Raw genomic sequence first — 15,860 nt, forward strand, 5'->3', positions numbered from 1 at the left:
AGCATGCTGGCCTTCATAACAGGAGGGATTGAGTATAGAAGCAAAGAGGTTCTTCTGCAGCTGTACGGGATCCTGGTGAGACCACACCTGGAGTATTGTGTGCTGTTCTGGTCTCCAAATTTGAGGAAAGACATTCTGGCTATTGAGGGGGTTCACGAGGTCAATTCCTGGAATGGCGGGACTATCTTACGCTGAAAGACTGGAGCGACTTGGCTTGTATACCCTTGAGTTTAGAAGACTGAGAGGGGATCTGATTGAGACATATAAGATTATTAAAGGATTGGACACTCTGGAGGCAGGAAACATGTTTCCGCTGATGGGTGAGTCCCGAACCAGAGGACACAGCTTAGAAATAAGGGGTAGGCCATTTAGGACAGAGATGAGGAGAAACTTCTTCACCCAGAGAGTGGTGGTTGTGTGGAATGCTCTGCCCCAGAGGGCAGTGGAGGCCCAGTCTCTGGATTCATTTAAGAAAGAGTTGGATAGAGATCTCAAGGATTGTGGAATCAAGGGTTATGGAGATAAGGCAGGAACAGGATACTGATTAAGGATGATCAGCCATGATCATAATGAATGGTGGTGCAGGCTCGAAGGGCAGAATGGCCTACTCCTGCACCTATTGTCTATTGTCTGCAAGGCACCGATGTAGTTTCCTAACTTGCTGTTCCCACTCCTTCCCAGATTGTCTTCATTAAATATGGTACTGTGGCTGCTCTGCCTTGGCTAAGCCAGAAGAAAGAACAACACACCCATGGGAAGTAAAGCAAACTTACTAAATGATTGGAAGGCAACAAACATGTAGAAGCTGGGAAATACCTGGGCACCGCCGCCAGCAAAGACCCTATAATCCAGTGAGTGGCAGCTGAGTCCATGTTTAAATAGTGTCAGGAGCCAGGATCTGCTGGACTAGGTGGGGCATTCACCATTTCAGATTAAAATGCTATGGAGGCAGGGAAGCAGAAATCAAAGGGCCTGCTGCAGATAAAGGAGATGGAGATGCAAAGCTTTAGAAATGAAAACAACTGGCACTTCAAAATAGCAAGCATCTTTTGTATTACACTTATACCATGAATACTTTAAAGTTGGAAGCTTTTCAAGATTCAAAAGCATAGGAGACTGCCATAAAACTGTCTCCCAAATCTTCATCCAGTATTTCCTGACTGCAGGTAAGGTCACTTTGAATATCCTGTCAAATATGAAGTATAGGTGTTTTGGTACAAATGACATAGTAGTGACATAAATTTGCCCATTTTGTTTTTACCTAGTATTTAGTGTGATCATTAATATTTGTACAGTTTCCAGAGCAATGCTTATTTATCATTACTCAATACTCTACTTGCAGATTGTTTTACAAACAGTGTTTAAAATCACTAGCATGATATTTCAGGGCCATTAATGATGTAAAATAAATGCAATTAAATGTTCCTTTGATAAGTGTTGTCCCAAGAGTTGAAGATCCCAGCCCACAATACAGATAAGATTCATACCACCCAGTGAGTTGACTTAATAACTAATTCCCACTATCTTATCTACTCATGTTTCATTCATCCTCCGCTCCAGCATAAAAAATATTTTGCCTACAGCTTTGAGTTTTTGAAGTGCTAGCATCAACATTTTGCTGTGCAGTAGGTGCCAGAAGAAATGACACAAATTAGAGCTGATAACTGGATTCAGGCAGTTCTGATTATCTGTAACTAACCAAAAGATAAATGTCATGGCATTTTAGTTGGCATTAAGGTGGCTCGAATGTAAGAAAAGTCAAACATCTGTTTAATGATGGATGTGTGCATTATCTTCCAAGTGATACAGAGTTCGAAGGGGTTTGTTTCAAAGACAACTTATTGTCAACATTTATCCCCACACATGGAAGAATTATATTGACCTGAATCTTCTGTTTTTTTGGCTAAGTTTGGTGGAATGGTTTTCGTCATTGGTTCAATATCTTACCAAACTCTTTGTGTTAATTGCTCCTTATGGCGAGTACCTGGTCTGATTTCTGTCCCTTCTAATCATGCCCTGTTTCCAGGGTAACGTGTCACTCACATGAGGAATTGAGCAGCAACCGCGGTGCTATTTTTTAAAAAGGGACCCAAGCAAGCAAGATCAGTTTGGAGCTGCCCTGCGCATATTTTGACATATACCCCAGGTGTGGCAGATGGGAAATGGGGACCCCTATAACCCCTCCCACCGCCCTCAATTTTGTAGGCAGGGTCTTGGAGCACCTGGTTGACAGGATGATGCGCAGGGAGGACTTCCTTTCTCCCCAGATTGACACCAGGCCATGCCAGCCTAGTCTGAGGTTGCAGCCTTGATTAAAACTGTCTGCAGTGTCTGGAGGAATGCCCAACATTGTAGGAAACAGCTCAAAGACCTTCTTCACCGTACCAGCTAAATGCCACCATCTTCTCTCCTATACCTCACACTCACTCTGTCTCTGTTACTGCACCCCCCCCACCCCACCATCGTTCATGCCCTACCACTTTCACAATTGACTACAACATCTTCCACACTTTTTCTTAACTACACCTAATGTCCGATAGCACTAAGCTTTCTAGTCCTCTGCGCTGTCTATTCACTTGCTCAGGAAACATCTCTACCTACACCATCTACTGTGCCATAACTGTGCCATCTACTTTGACCTGCTTCTATTTCATTCCTGGATCAAAACCGCCCACAATAGGGTAGCAGAAGTCAAGACAAATGGTGTGCTGTTTGTCATTTGGCTCCTCACCCCTTCTGATCCTGATTCTTACCACCCCATGCAGGGACTGGTATCTGAGACTGCCCTAGACTTACTGTGCAAGGATCTCCTGAATGAAGCATATCCTCATTGACTGGACAATTATGATGAGCTTTCTGGCTTTGCGTCTGTGGTAAATGACATGACGAGACTGCAGTAATATAAACCTGATATCTCTAATGCTGGGGTCAATGTGCAAAAAGGCCATGTAAGGCAGGGATGCTGTGAGTATTCAGGTACACTCAATGAGTGAGCACCATGACAGTGATAGTGATTCAAAAGCCCAGGCAGTAAGCTGGGTGCATTTGTCTGCGCAGTGTCCATTCCTTAGCATTACAACAATAGCTGCCAGTTGTAGGCATGTTGTGTTGAAGTATAGATATGTCCAGACTACTCACAGGCATGTGCCATTAATCGGAGGATCAGTGTGGACTTGTTTCCACACTGTAGGGAATCTAATCTAATTTAATCTAATCTAATCTAATGTTTTTAGAGGCTGACACATGCCAAATGCCAATGTCAATGGATGTGGGATATGTGGCTAATATCTGTAGACTGTCTCTCTGAGGTGTTGATGCCTGGTGACCAACATGAAGGTAGATCAGAACAAGCAGTGAGTTGAATCCACCAGGAATTCCATATTAAATTGTTCCTATGACAAGTTTGGTAAGATCACAAGTCAAAGTAGGCTAGGCTGTTAATAAGTAACAATAAACATTAATTGGGAATGTGCTGCTGTCTAGTGAGCTTGAGAAAAGTGCACAAGCTGTGATGCGATGATCTCGATGTTGAGATGGGTTTTACCAAATGTCTTACTTTAGCCTATGTCACTAGGGCCTGAAAAGGTTTCCCCCTTAATTCTACATTCTTCAATAGGAAGAATTCTTCCAGCAAACATATGCAGATATGATGCTGCACCTAAAGATAGCACCAACAGCATACAACAGATAGGTTGTTAAAAAAAGAAAATAAAAATGAGGGAGATAAAAAGAAATGGAAAATTACCTGAGAATTATTTATTTTCAGTATTTCAAGGGTCATTTTAAGAAAAATGTACTAACTCTGTCAAACCACATTGTAAAAATAGACCTGACAGAACAATTATAAATCTCTTGTCAATCAGTGGTGTACTTTAAATTCCTGTGATGTTAAAACTTCAAAACATCAGAATGATTCATGAATCATTTTGCATCTATTTAAAATGTCCCTCAAATCTGAACATTATTAAGCATATTCTTCACTTAAGTCCAGCAACATCCTAGTATATGAAGAGTCATTGGTATGACAATTAAAGTTATATCAACCTCATTTTGATCTGCAGCATATTATCAAATGAGAGATTATTGGAAACATAAGAGAGTTGCTTGATCAGTATTCTTGTTTTAATGAAATGTTAATATTTCAATAACTTAATTTGTGGGCTTTTAATTTGTGTTAGTAGCTTATACTTTTTTTCCATTTGAAAGAATGCTGATTGAAATGCATCCCAAAACAAAAATGTCAAACGTGAACATTTGTGCCTTAATGAAATTGGAAGTAATGGTCAAATCACACTTACACTGTGACCACAATATGAAAACCTAAAGTATGCAATGTTCGGATTGGATTATGTTGAGCTAACATGTAGTGAGCTAGTCTCACTAAGAATAGTGAGTTTGGCACAGTCTTTGTATCAATGTCGCTAGTCCCTGCATGTTTAAATATAATGAAATATGTCAAAGATGAATTGGCTGCATCTTGCCACACACATTGCCAGGCTCTGAAGTACAACCTGCTGAATTATTCTTTGCTGACATGTTGATTAGTTTACAGGTTGGATACATATCTATCACTGTACATGTCTTACATTAAATTACACAAATGCATTTTTGTTCTCATGCAAAAAAAACATTAAATTGCAGACAACAGGTTTTAATTAAAGAAAAGCCTTACAAATGAATGACCCCCTTGCATCTTAGGTATCTCAGTAAAAGTGGGTAATGAAAAATAAAGCACAAAATCTCCCATAAGCACAAGCAAGCATCATTGTGCTTTGGGCGGAGCTGTATTTTCCTTAGGCTTTTGCACCAAAAGAAGAATAACCCATCAGCAATTGTTTTGCATTCTGCAATCCTCCTTTCCGCTGAAGTGAACAGAAGGGGAAATCAGCCAGACTGGAAAATGACTATTGGTTTACCATTACTTTTATGTCCAAAGCAGACTTCATTCCCCTCACCACCACCTTGCCGGTGCTTTTCATTCCCTATATATACCAATGATTGCAAGCTCAAAGTCTTGAACTTTAGCCAGATAATGGATGACTGATTGAGTCAGAGTAAGGAACAACAAGTGAGGGAGGACTTATGAATCAGATGATCTCTTAGATACAATCTATCTACACTCTCAAACACTGACACCTGGGTAGTGAACCATATCTATGATGCTCCTGTCCAGAAGGCAGTAAGACATTTGCTACGTCTTTGAAATATTTGTAGACACTGAACTGACAGCTCATGTAAATTTCACCAGCTGTGCTTAGAAGGATTTAGCTTTATAAAAATTTAATGCACCCACTGGCACAACCAGCCAAGCATTCAGAATTCTCCCCAGAAAAAGGCACAAGGAGATGACTTTGTGATAGCTTTCTTTGGGAAACATAAGAAGGTCTGTCTTGGCCATTCTTTCTAAGATACATCTTCCTCTCTTGTCCTCGCAAATATACTTCTTTATTGAAACTCAGAACTGCTTTATCACTCTCCCAAAGGAATTCACATCCTACCAACTTTCTCTTGTTGGAGGAAATAGTGATGAAAAGCAAGATTTCTGTATGGGCAGATATAAGAAAATAACTTACATTTGTGTAGCATCTTTTACAGCTCCAGGGCCTCTTGTAGCACATAACAAGCAAACAATAACCTTTCTTAAAAAAAACAGTTCTTACCTGTTTCCTCAGGTTTCTGGTTTCTTCCGAACCTGATGAATGTTGCCTAACAGCATGTTTAGCTCCTGGTGACAAGGTTGAACTTGCTGAAGCAGAAATTCACTTGTAATTTCCTTTACCACATTTTAAACATTAGATCCTCCTTCTCTCTACTTTTGTCTTTATCTTGATTCTCTTAAATGATACTAATACATTTCACTCAAGTGTATGCAGTTTTTGATTTTTATTCAGCTGATGTAATATAAATTTGAAACAATATCTCAGCTTTAGATGATCTATGCAGTATGCCTTGAAGTTCCAGAACCAGCAGAAACAATATTTGCTAACTAATTAAGAATTCAATCTTTGCTCTATTTCCTGCACAATGTTCTTGGTACCTCACAATCGTATGCCGATTAGAGTTCAACTGGAATTGATACCTTACTACTGAAGAGCAGGCTGATTTTAAAATCACAGCTAATCTGCAAAGTAAATCTTACACTAAAATTGAAAGGTTTCAGTACTTCAATACTCCAAAATTGAAGCTTATGTCAAAATATTCTATGACTTAACCAATGAGATAACTAACAACCAAATCACTTATTGATTTATGATCTTCCCTTTTGACCAAAATCTTGGAGCTCCCTTCTGCAGCTGCACTATGGAAACTACCTTCACATGGAATAGCACCATTCATTATGAAGACTTATTATCACCTTCCCAAGAACAACAAGGGGTAGACAGTCAATGCTGGACTTGCTGGTGAGAAAAGTTGTTACAAATAATGTTTAATTGTAAAATAGCTTTCTTTAACAAGAAATGTTCTTCAAACTTTCAATAATTCTGTATTCAAATGGTGCCTCTAATACAGTAAATCACCCATTGCCATCCCCCCCCCACCCCACCCCCCCTCTCTCTCTCTCTCTCTCTCTCTTTCCCTCTCTGTCAGGAATTTGGAACAGGGAAATCACATTTAGCCAATGCTTTGGCATTCTTTGCAAATGCAACATCTTTGGATAAAAGAGACCAATGCTCAGATTTTTAGAACTTATTGTGTAAAGTGCCAAACCAAATTTTATTTGCAGAAAATAAAAGTTAATATGGTTGTGGATAGAACATTGATTGGCCATTAGAAAACAGGAAGGAGGCATAAATAGGTCAATGTCTGGTTGCATTTGGTAACACTTGGCGTGCCACAGGTAACAATACTGTGACCTCAACATTTTCCAATTTATAAAAATTGCGTGAATAAATAGACTGAAAATGTAGTTGTTAAGTTTGTGGATGACACATTGACAAGTAGGAAAGATCACAAAGCGACACTAGCATAACTTTGAGATCTAACAATGGTTTGGATATTCCAGTAGATAGCCATTGGAGCAGCACATCATGACAGTGCAGAATCCCAGATATGGAGGATTCATTAGAATTACACAAGAGACTGAAGATTCCAATAAGTAATTAACCCTAGTTCTGGAACACTCTGAAATAATCCATTTAAAGGCAAAAAAATTAGGAGGACCCAGCTTCTGTTAAAGTTTGTCATTACTCAAGAAATATTAGATGGAACCACCAACTAATGACTCTCTCCACACCCAACAATACCTCCCTGATCCCTTGTAAACCTGATTCCTGACAACCACCTCCCATTCTACTGCCAACCCAAGTGTATCCAGACACCCCAAACCAACCTAATTCCACACCCCTTTCCCAAGATGCAACACTCCCTCCCATAGCTGGCCTGAGCCACTGGAGAACCAGTTGGATTTGACGGTTCCTGACCACAGTTAAATAACATAAGCAGTTGACCATTCATAAGGAATCATTAAGTTTTTTTAAAAGGCAGAAGTTTAGACGCAATACATTAGCCAATTAGACAAAGAAGACTATATAATCTATGACAATTGTCGATGGTTTACATATATCATAGTGTGACCAGGCAAGGCAGTTAGAACAAAATATGTCAATTTCACTTCAGTTGTGAAGTCGGCCTCCTGCTCTATAAGCAAAGTACTTGCCAACTCTTCCCTGGGTCTTTCCTGAATTATTTTTGCTCCCATCATCCCTACCACTTTTATCTGAAGAAGAAAGCTTCCTAATGAGGTCTGCCCCCTACAAGTAGGGGGCCGGATCTTAGACTGCCCCCTGACCTTGAGCACTTGTTAGTTAACCTGATTCTAGGGGCTGTGACTTTATATTGTGTCAATCACCCATTTGAATCCAATGGACATGGGACAACTACTCATAATGTCAGCATAACTACTTCCATCTTATCCATCTTAGTCTGACAGTCAGTTTTCATTCTTTTCATGATTATTTCATGTTTTTTTGTTTTCCTAAGCATTGCATTGATAACAGTGGTGTGTCATGGTTCTTTGACATCAGTTTATGGATCTTAGTGGTTTTGCTGGTCTTTATTGGCACTTTTCTTTTATGCTTAGTTGTTGGAAATTGTTAATGTCTGGGGAAGACAAGTAACTGTTGAAGCAGCAGTTTAATGAAATCTCATGCTATACAGGAAATCATGAAAAAATTAGATTTAAAAGGATGCTAATTTCCAACAAATGATAGCCGTCCCACTTCTGGTCTGAACTGCCACCAGCTCTAAAACCCCCTCATCTACTGACCATACTTTACACAACCACCATCCACAACAACCCCCTCAAACCGACACCCCACCCCATCAGCTTGGTCACTGCCTACATTAACAAATCCCACCCTCCCACTGGACCTAACATTCTTCCCAACTCCCAGAGATCCAGAATACTCTGCCACCTCCTACACACCCTAAAGACTTTACCACTTGCCTGGCAACCTACTTACTTGGCATCCTATCTCTCTAACCACTTGGCACCCTGGCATCATATCAACTGGAACCCTAACCCCACACTTACCTCACATACTTAACCTTTTACAGTAGCTGTCAACATGTCTGACTACGCTGCTGGGCTTTTAAATCTCAGAACACAGCACACTGACTGGTGCAAAAAGGAGCGAGGTTTGATGTCCTCCTCTATGGGTGAGCTGTGTTGATTTTAGGTATGCTCTGCATTTCTGAAGGAGCCAGGATTGGAATTCCTGATGAGAAATCTCGAGCTCAGAACTATTAGAGGAAAATAGCAAAGTGTCAACCTGACAGTGATTGCCATTCGGAGTATCCAAGAACAACATTGTATAAGTAGGATAGAGAACATCATAACTTAACTGTTTAAAGGTGGACTAGTTGGATCTTTCTGATGAATAACTGAGCTGACTGAAACTGAGAATGTAGTTACTGCGGAACCAAATTTGTCACAGTCATTTCTTCTGTATCTGTTGCGTTATCCTTCCCTGACCTCTTACTAATTTCCTTGTTCTATGGAGTAGGATATGGCAAGCTATTTACCTAACATGTGGATGACATCTCTGGTCACCTCAGGCTGCTGAATAACTCTGGATCTGATGCATATTTTGAACTGTTGTAGCACTTTAGTGTTCAGTTGCCTTACCTATTAACAAGACAGCATTAGTAAAGCAAAACAGAATGCTGTCATTGCCAAAACACTGTTATTAGTTTACAGAAAGATTAATCATGTACTAATATGACAAATAGTTCAGGAATCTATATAAAGCAGAATTTTGAGTAAACTGTATTCAGAATGTCAAATCTCTTGTAAAACTTACCAGCTCAATCTGCTAATCCCTAGCATCCACAATCACTGGTTTGAAATCTTTGAACCAGCAGATAACACTATTGGGAGGAATACAGTTTAAAAGTGATATTGATGTGGACTTTATGAAGGTAATAGGAGAAAGTGAGGACTTCAGATGCTGGAGATCAGAGCTGAAAATGTGTTGCTGGAAAAGCGCAGCAGGTCAGGCAGCATCCAAGGAGCAGAAGAATTTATGCTTCACAGAAACATCAAACAGAACACGATTATAAATGCAGCAAAAAAAAGTTTTCAAAAAACGTAGGATAACCATCCAAATGATTATTGCCAAAGCTGCTGAAAAGTGAAATGACATTGATTGTTGCTGCTTAACATTTTATCCTTACTGTACATTTCCCCAGCATAACAGTAGCTTGTTTCAAAACTAATCCAATTGGAAACCTGATTTTGATTTTCATATTCCATTTAGAATGCTGCTATGGGCCATTAACTACAGCGCATATCTCATTATAACATGCAACATACTTTATTCTTGATAATGAGGGTGGGGACATAAGTGACTCTTGATTGAACTTCTTCAGTAATTACTATGATAATAGTTAATTTTATATAATAGAAAAATGAAACAGAAATAAAAATTAATAATATTAAATTAAATAGTCAATGCAGTGGGGTATTTTATATGGTATGTTATACTTCATCACTGATTATAATCAATGACATTGCTTACTCTGTAATGAATTCAAGTGAAGAAGTTACATACTATTCATTGAAACTCAAACACATACATGCACACACATGCATTACTCAAGTTGGCAACTTGGAATCTCATCTGTCAGTTTCTGTTGGAACCATCTGAGATGTCTTGGGCAGACCTGCTGCCACAAACCTTTTCGCTGGTGTCAGTCTAAGCTGATGTGTGAAAGGATGCCCAAACAAACTCTTAGGCTCAGAATTGATGAGCAATTTTCTGCCTATCATTAGTTTTATGATGTGTTGCTTATTTGTAAGTTACATCACACCTGAGATATGTGATTGTTTCTTGTGAGAAGATAAAGCTCAATTTATGATTAATTTTAACTTGCTCCTTTAGCTAAACACAGTTAACATCACTGAGGGACCACATGCACACACTCTAATGATCACATGTAGAACCCATAATACACACAAACATGGAACTATTTACCTCTTCCCAGGAAATCTCCTATATGCTTTGCGTGGCACTTTACTTGTGATTTCTATTAAGCAGTTCAGGTACTTGTTATTTCACTCAACAGGGGGTAGTAACATTTTCCTAAAATTCATCAAACCATTTACATTTACAAAAATAATTTGTACTCAGGATTTGGAATTACACTTTCAACATAGGCCTAACGAAACTATATTATGGAGTTGATTTAATGCAGAGGAGAGCTAGAGTAAATTACAGGAAGACATTTAATGAGCTTGCAATTAACAAATGAATGTTAGATAACAGTGCGGTTGTATGTTTTCATAAGAAGAATAACATGGCCACATATCAGTGAAGAAGGTAAGTGTTCACATGGAATACTGGAAGAGTACGGTTCAGGTGGTTGGGGGAAGTCGGGGTGGAGTGGGTGGGTGTTGTCTAGTTGCACAAATCATAAAAAGGTTACAATGCAGCTCAGTAAATCCATAAAGAAACAAAGAAAGAACTGAGGTTCATTCTTGATTTAAAGCATACAAAAGTGAAGAAGTTGTTGAGTTTTAATTTTGTTAGTTTTCCCAGCCAGTGTTTTCCAGATTTCAATCACCCTCTGGGTGAAAAAGCTTTTCCTCAAATCCGCTCTGAACCTTCTATCACCTTTATAATTATCCCTCCTTGGTATTGACCCTCCAACTAAGAGGAACAGCTGCCTTTTATCTCCCTTGTCCATGCCTTTCATAATTTATACACCCCACCTGTCTCCTCTTAACCTTCTCTACTTCAAAGAAAACAATCCCAGCATTTCCAGCCTCTCATCATCACTAAACTTCTCAATCACAGACAACATCCTATGAATCTCCTTTGCATCCCCTCCAGTACAATCACATCCCTCCTACAGTGCGGTGACCAGAACTGAACACAATTCCAGCTGTGGGCTGCACAGCTCCTACATAACCTCCAATTAAAAACTGAAAGAACTGCAGATGCTGTAAATCAGAACCAAAACAGAAGTTGCTAAAAGCCCAGCAGGTCTGGCAGCATCTATGGAGAGAAATCAGTTAACCTTTTGGGTCAAGTGACTCTTCCTCAGAACTGAGGACAGCTTCCTTCAGTTCTGAGGAAGTGTCACTCAACCTGAAACATTACCTCTGATTTTTCTCCACAGACGCTGCAAGACCTGTTGACTTTTTTCAGCAATTTCTGTTTTTTTTTTCCAAAATAACCTCCCTCCTCTTATAAACTATACCATGACTGATAAAGTCAAAAATCCTGTGTGTCTTCTAAATGACTCTATTAAACTGTTCGACCACTTTTAGGGGTCTTTTGATGAGCATCCCAAGATTTCTGTATTACTCTGAGCTACCAAATGTTCCACCATTCATCAAGTACTCCCCTGTCCTGTTACTTCATCTAATGTGCATCAGCCCACACTCATCAGGATTAAATTCCATCTTCCACTCATCTTCCCACCTGACCAATTCTTCTACATTGTCCTGTAACCCTAAAACCTGCACTCAACCTCCAGTAACAAACAGCCTTCTACCACCACCTCTGTCTCCTACAACTAAGCCAATGTTGGATCTAACTTGCCAAGTTACTGGAGATCCCCTGTGCTTTTACTTTCGTTATCAGTCTCCTATGTGGATCCTTGTCAAAGGCTTCCCTGAAATCTGTATTAACTACATCAACGTCCTACCCTCATCTATACAGCCGGCCACCTCCTCAAATATTTCTATCAAATTTGTTAGGCACGTCCTCCCTCTGACAAAATGATGCTGACCTATCCCTGATCAACCTTTGCCTTGCCAAGTAGAGATTAATTCTCTCCTTCAGAATTTTCTCCAATAGTTTCCCTATCACTAATCTGAAATCTCACTCATCTGTCATTCTCTGGTTTACCTCTATCACACTTCCCGAACAGTAGAACCTCATTAGGTGTCCTTCAGTCCTCTGACACTTCTGCTTGGGATTCTCCTGAATCTTACCTGCCAGTGTTTTTTCATGCCCCCTTTTCACTCTTCTAATTTGTTCTCCTATGTTCTCCACAGACTTTCTTTATTTTACTAGGCCCTCCATTCATTTGCTCCCTTTTGACGTGTTAAAAGACTCACTCAGTTCCTTCTTATTCAGTCCTGAATGTTCTTAAACATTAGGAATGTCCTTCAGCTCCATGCACAGATTGCCTCTTGGTTCCTAATGGGCCCTATTTGAGAAATGAAACCTGGAACTAGATGTTCAATGATGACCATGAAACCACTTTTGATAGCTTGCTTTTTAAAACAACAATTTGGTTTACAAATGTCCTTTAGAGAAGGAAACTGTTGCCTTTACCTGGTATGATCTACAGGAGACTCCAGACCCACAACAATGTGGTTGATTGTTAACTGCCCTATAAAATGGTCTAACAAGCCACTCCATTGTATCCAAAAACCAGCAGGGACAGGCAATAAATGCTGGCTCAGCCACACATGAATGAAACAGAGGTGCAGAAAAGATTCATGAAAATGGTTTCAGAAATGAGGATCATCAGTTATTTTATTTAGATTGGGAAAGCTGCAGTTTGTTCTCCTTCAGAGTAGAAAAGTCAGACAAGAGATTTGATGGATGTGTTCCACATTTTTTGACATCTATACACAGTAGATTGAAAATAGTCCCATTGCAGGAAGGTCAAGAAACAAAGGACCCATTGATTGTCAAAAAGAAAACAATAAAAAAAGGTCATGATGCAAACTGTGCCGGGAGTTGGCAGGAATCTGAAACGTATTGTGTGAAATTGTGGATTAGACAAATTCAAATGTTGCTTTCAAAAGTGAGTTGGATGATCATCCAAAGTGAAAAGAGTACAGAGCTATGGGGGAAGGGCAGGGGAGTGGCACTCAGAGTTGCTGTTGTAGACAGCCATTTGGACCTAACGTGCATTGCTTCCATTCTATAATTCCCCAATCTTCTCCAATGCTACAGTTTTATTTAGTGGGTCTTTTGCACTCCTTGCTCCTCCTGTTCTCTTCTGCCTCCGTCATATGGGGATGTCCATAGAAAGGGGTCCTGGAGCTGGGGATGAATAGGTTTTCTTGCTTGATATGGCAATCTTTCAGAATTTGATCTCAGCAAAGGTAAAGTATGTCAATAAAGATCATCACTTCTAGCTAAATGACATATATCTTCTGCCATTCTGTAGTGTACAGAGCCAGCAAAATGACAGGGTGTTGCTGAGAAAGGACTCTTCTCGCCACTTCACTGAAAGCCGATGAATCAGCGCTTGTGCACATTCAGACCCTATGGTCTCACCAATTTCCTCGGTTAACAAATCCTTCAGATCAGTTTTTCTAAAAAAAAACTGCTGTAAATGGTGAAATTTTGGGGAAACAGGTCTCCCCCGCTTTTCGAATGTTTGCTTTTCGCCAATTCGCTTTTACAAAAGACCAGCATTAGTATTTGGTTTCGCTATCTGAAAGAAGATTTTCACTTCCATGAGAAAGCGCGTGCAGCGAGAGTAGCGCCGATAAACGCCTTCCCTGGAAGTGTTAATAGATGACCCCCTTCCTCTCTCTCCTATATCCCAGTCTCCTGTACCTCCCAATACCCCAACCTCTGGCAACTCAGCCGAACATACCATCAACACCACCACCACCTCACAACCCTCCAGTGTGTTTGCTGTCTTCACGATTCTGGTGAGTGAAACTACACTGAATGTGTGTTATTTCTACTTTACTTAGGCTGTGTATTTATCTTATCTTTCCTGCTTTTATTATATGTTCGTGTTATTTTAGGTTTTATGCATTATTTGGTATGATTTGGTAGGGTTTTTTTAAGGTCAAATTTTTTTCCCATAGAAATTAATGGTAACTGTTTCTTCGTTTTTCGCCATTTTGGCTTATGAAAGGTTTTATGGGAACACCCTACTTGCGGATTGCGGAGTCACCTGTAATGCCTTTACCTTTTGAGTATCCGGTAACCTGTGTAAATTTAAGGTTGGGGCATTTCATGCATTAATCAATTTTACTAGAACTGAGTCTGTTCTATAGAGCATTTAATGTTGGCATGTTTGTTTATTCACCAAATTCCAATTTCATATGCCAGAATTGCACCACATTTGTACCAACATCTCTGGCCTCGAGTATCCAAGCAACAGGTTTGCTCACAAATTTATATTTGACATTGACTTCAATTTATTTTGATTGTTTTGCAGTATCTTATTTGTTCAGGTTAATGTTACATCTAAAGGAGGCCAAGGGCATTTCAGTCATTTTTTTTTGGATAGGGCATTGGAAAAAATAATTGGCTTGAAACTTAACAAAAACTGGCTCAATATTTCACTGAAGCCAAAAACATCTCTAATGGCGAAGACAAATTGCTAGTGTGAATAGCAACAGTATCCTGGTTGCTTTTCACTGGTCCTGCAATCGATGGAATTACTGAAGATAAATATAGTCATTCAGCTGGCGGAGATAATTTTTTGCTGATAGGTTTCACCTCTACAAAGCCTTTTCTTATTGATGGTTTTCAATCCCTTACCAAGATTGATATCCTTCACATTATGACATTGGAATTGCTTGAAGAGTTAATCCCATGTTAGGTATAACCATAGTCTGGGCAGGTTGTTAGCTGAGAAATTTGTGTAGTTCCATGAACTGGGGTTAAATAAGCGATATGACTGGAATCTGTGTCCGTGTGCCTGGTCCCAAAGAGACTGGAAGTTGGACCTTGGGCATCATCCTTATCAAACTAAGGAGCTGCTGAGATGTTTTGGATGGTGTTGTAGCGTGCATCAACTGGCTTCAAAGTTGATACAGCACAAAATTTGGTGGGGATGTGGGGAGGAATAGCGGAATAGGTGGAGAAGAGTTATAGGTTATGGAATAGTGCTCATGCCCAAGTTGTCTATTAGGGTAAATATGACAGAGAGATTAATTTCCATTAGTTCCACCAATTAGGTCACTTCAAACGACCTAATTAACAACATCAAATTATTTGTACTACAGTAATTGAGGCAAATATTACCTTTCATGTAAATTTTTATTTGATGCTTTATTCTTGAAAAGTTTCCTCAGAAAGCTGAGATGCTTTAATCAAGATAACTGAGTTAAATTTCTCATTTATGGGCACCAATTATGACTTTGCCGCCAAAGCACTGTGAAATGTCATTCCCAGCAGCTACTAGCCTCTTGGTGTTATCTGTTAATTAAAATAGGGGATTGCTTCACTTGCCCTTAACTAGAATCCATCATCCCAAAATCCTGCTGGCATTCATATATCTGTCAATCATCCACAATCCTACAGCTGTAAATGAAGGCTTACACCAGATGAAATTGTACGCTGCTGAAAACTAAATTTAATATGCAGTTATATAAGATCAAAAGATATTTCAAGCTATCCTGCCTGGCAGGAAACAAATAGATCATA

At 39.5% G+C, this 15,860-nt stretch overlaps 1 long non-coding RNA gene across 1 annotated transcript in view; it reads left to right on the top strand.

The window, feature by feature from the left end:
- The first annotated feature begins 13,437 nt into the window (after positions 1 to 13,437).
- Positions 13,438 to 15,860, top strand: part of LOC122559385 — a 41,532-nt gene continuing 39,109 nt past the window's right edge. The window contains exon 1 of the long non-coding RNA XR_006314414.1: positions 13,438 to 14,128. This is a non-coding gene — a long non-coding RNA (uncharacterized LOC122559385). The remainder of the gene's footprint in view (positions 14,129 to 15,860) is intronic.

The sequence above is a fragment of the Chiloscyllium plagiosum genome, chromosome 19, assembly GCF_004010195.1.
Source record: "Chiloscyllium plagiosum isolate BGI_BamShark_2017 chromosome 19, ASM401019v2, whole genome shotgun sequence".
Taxonomy (NCBI): Eukaryota; Metazoa; Chordata; class Chondrichthyes; order Orectolobiformes; family Hemiscylliidae; genus Chiloscyllium; species Chiloscyllium plagiosum.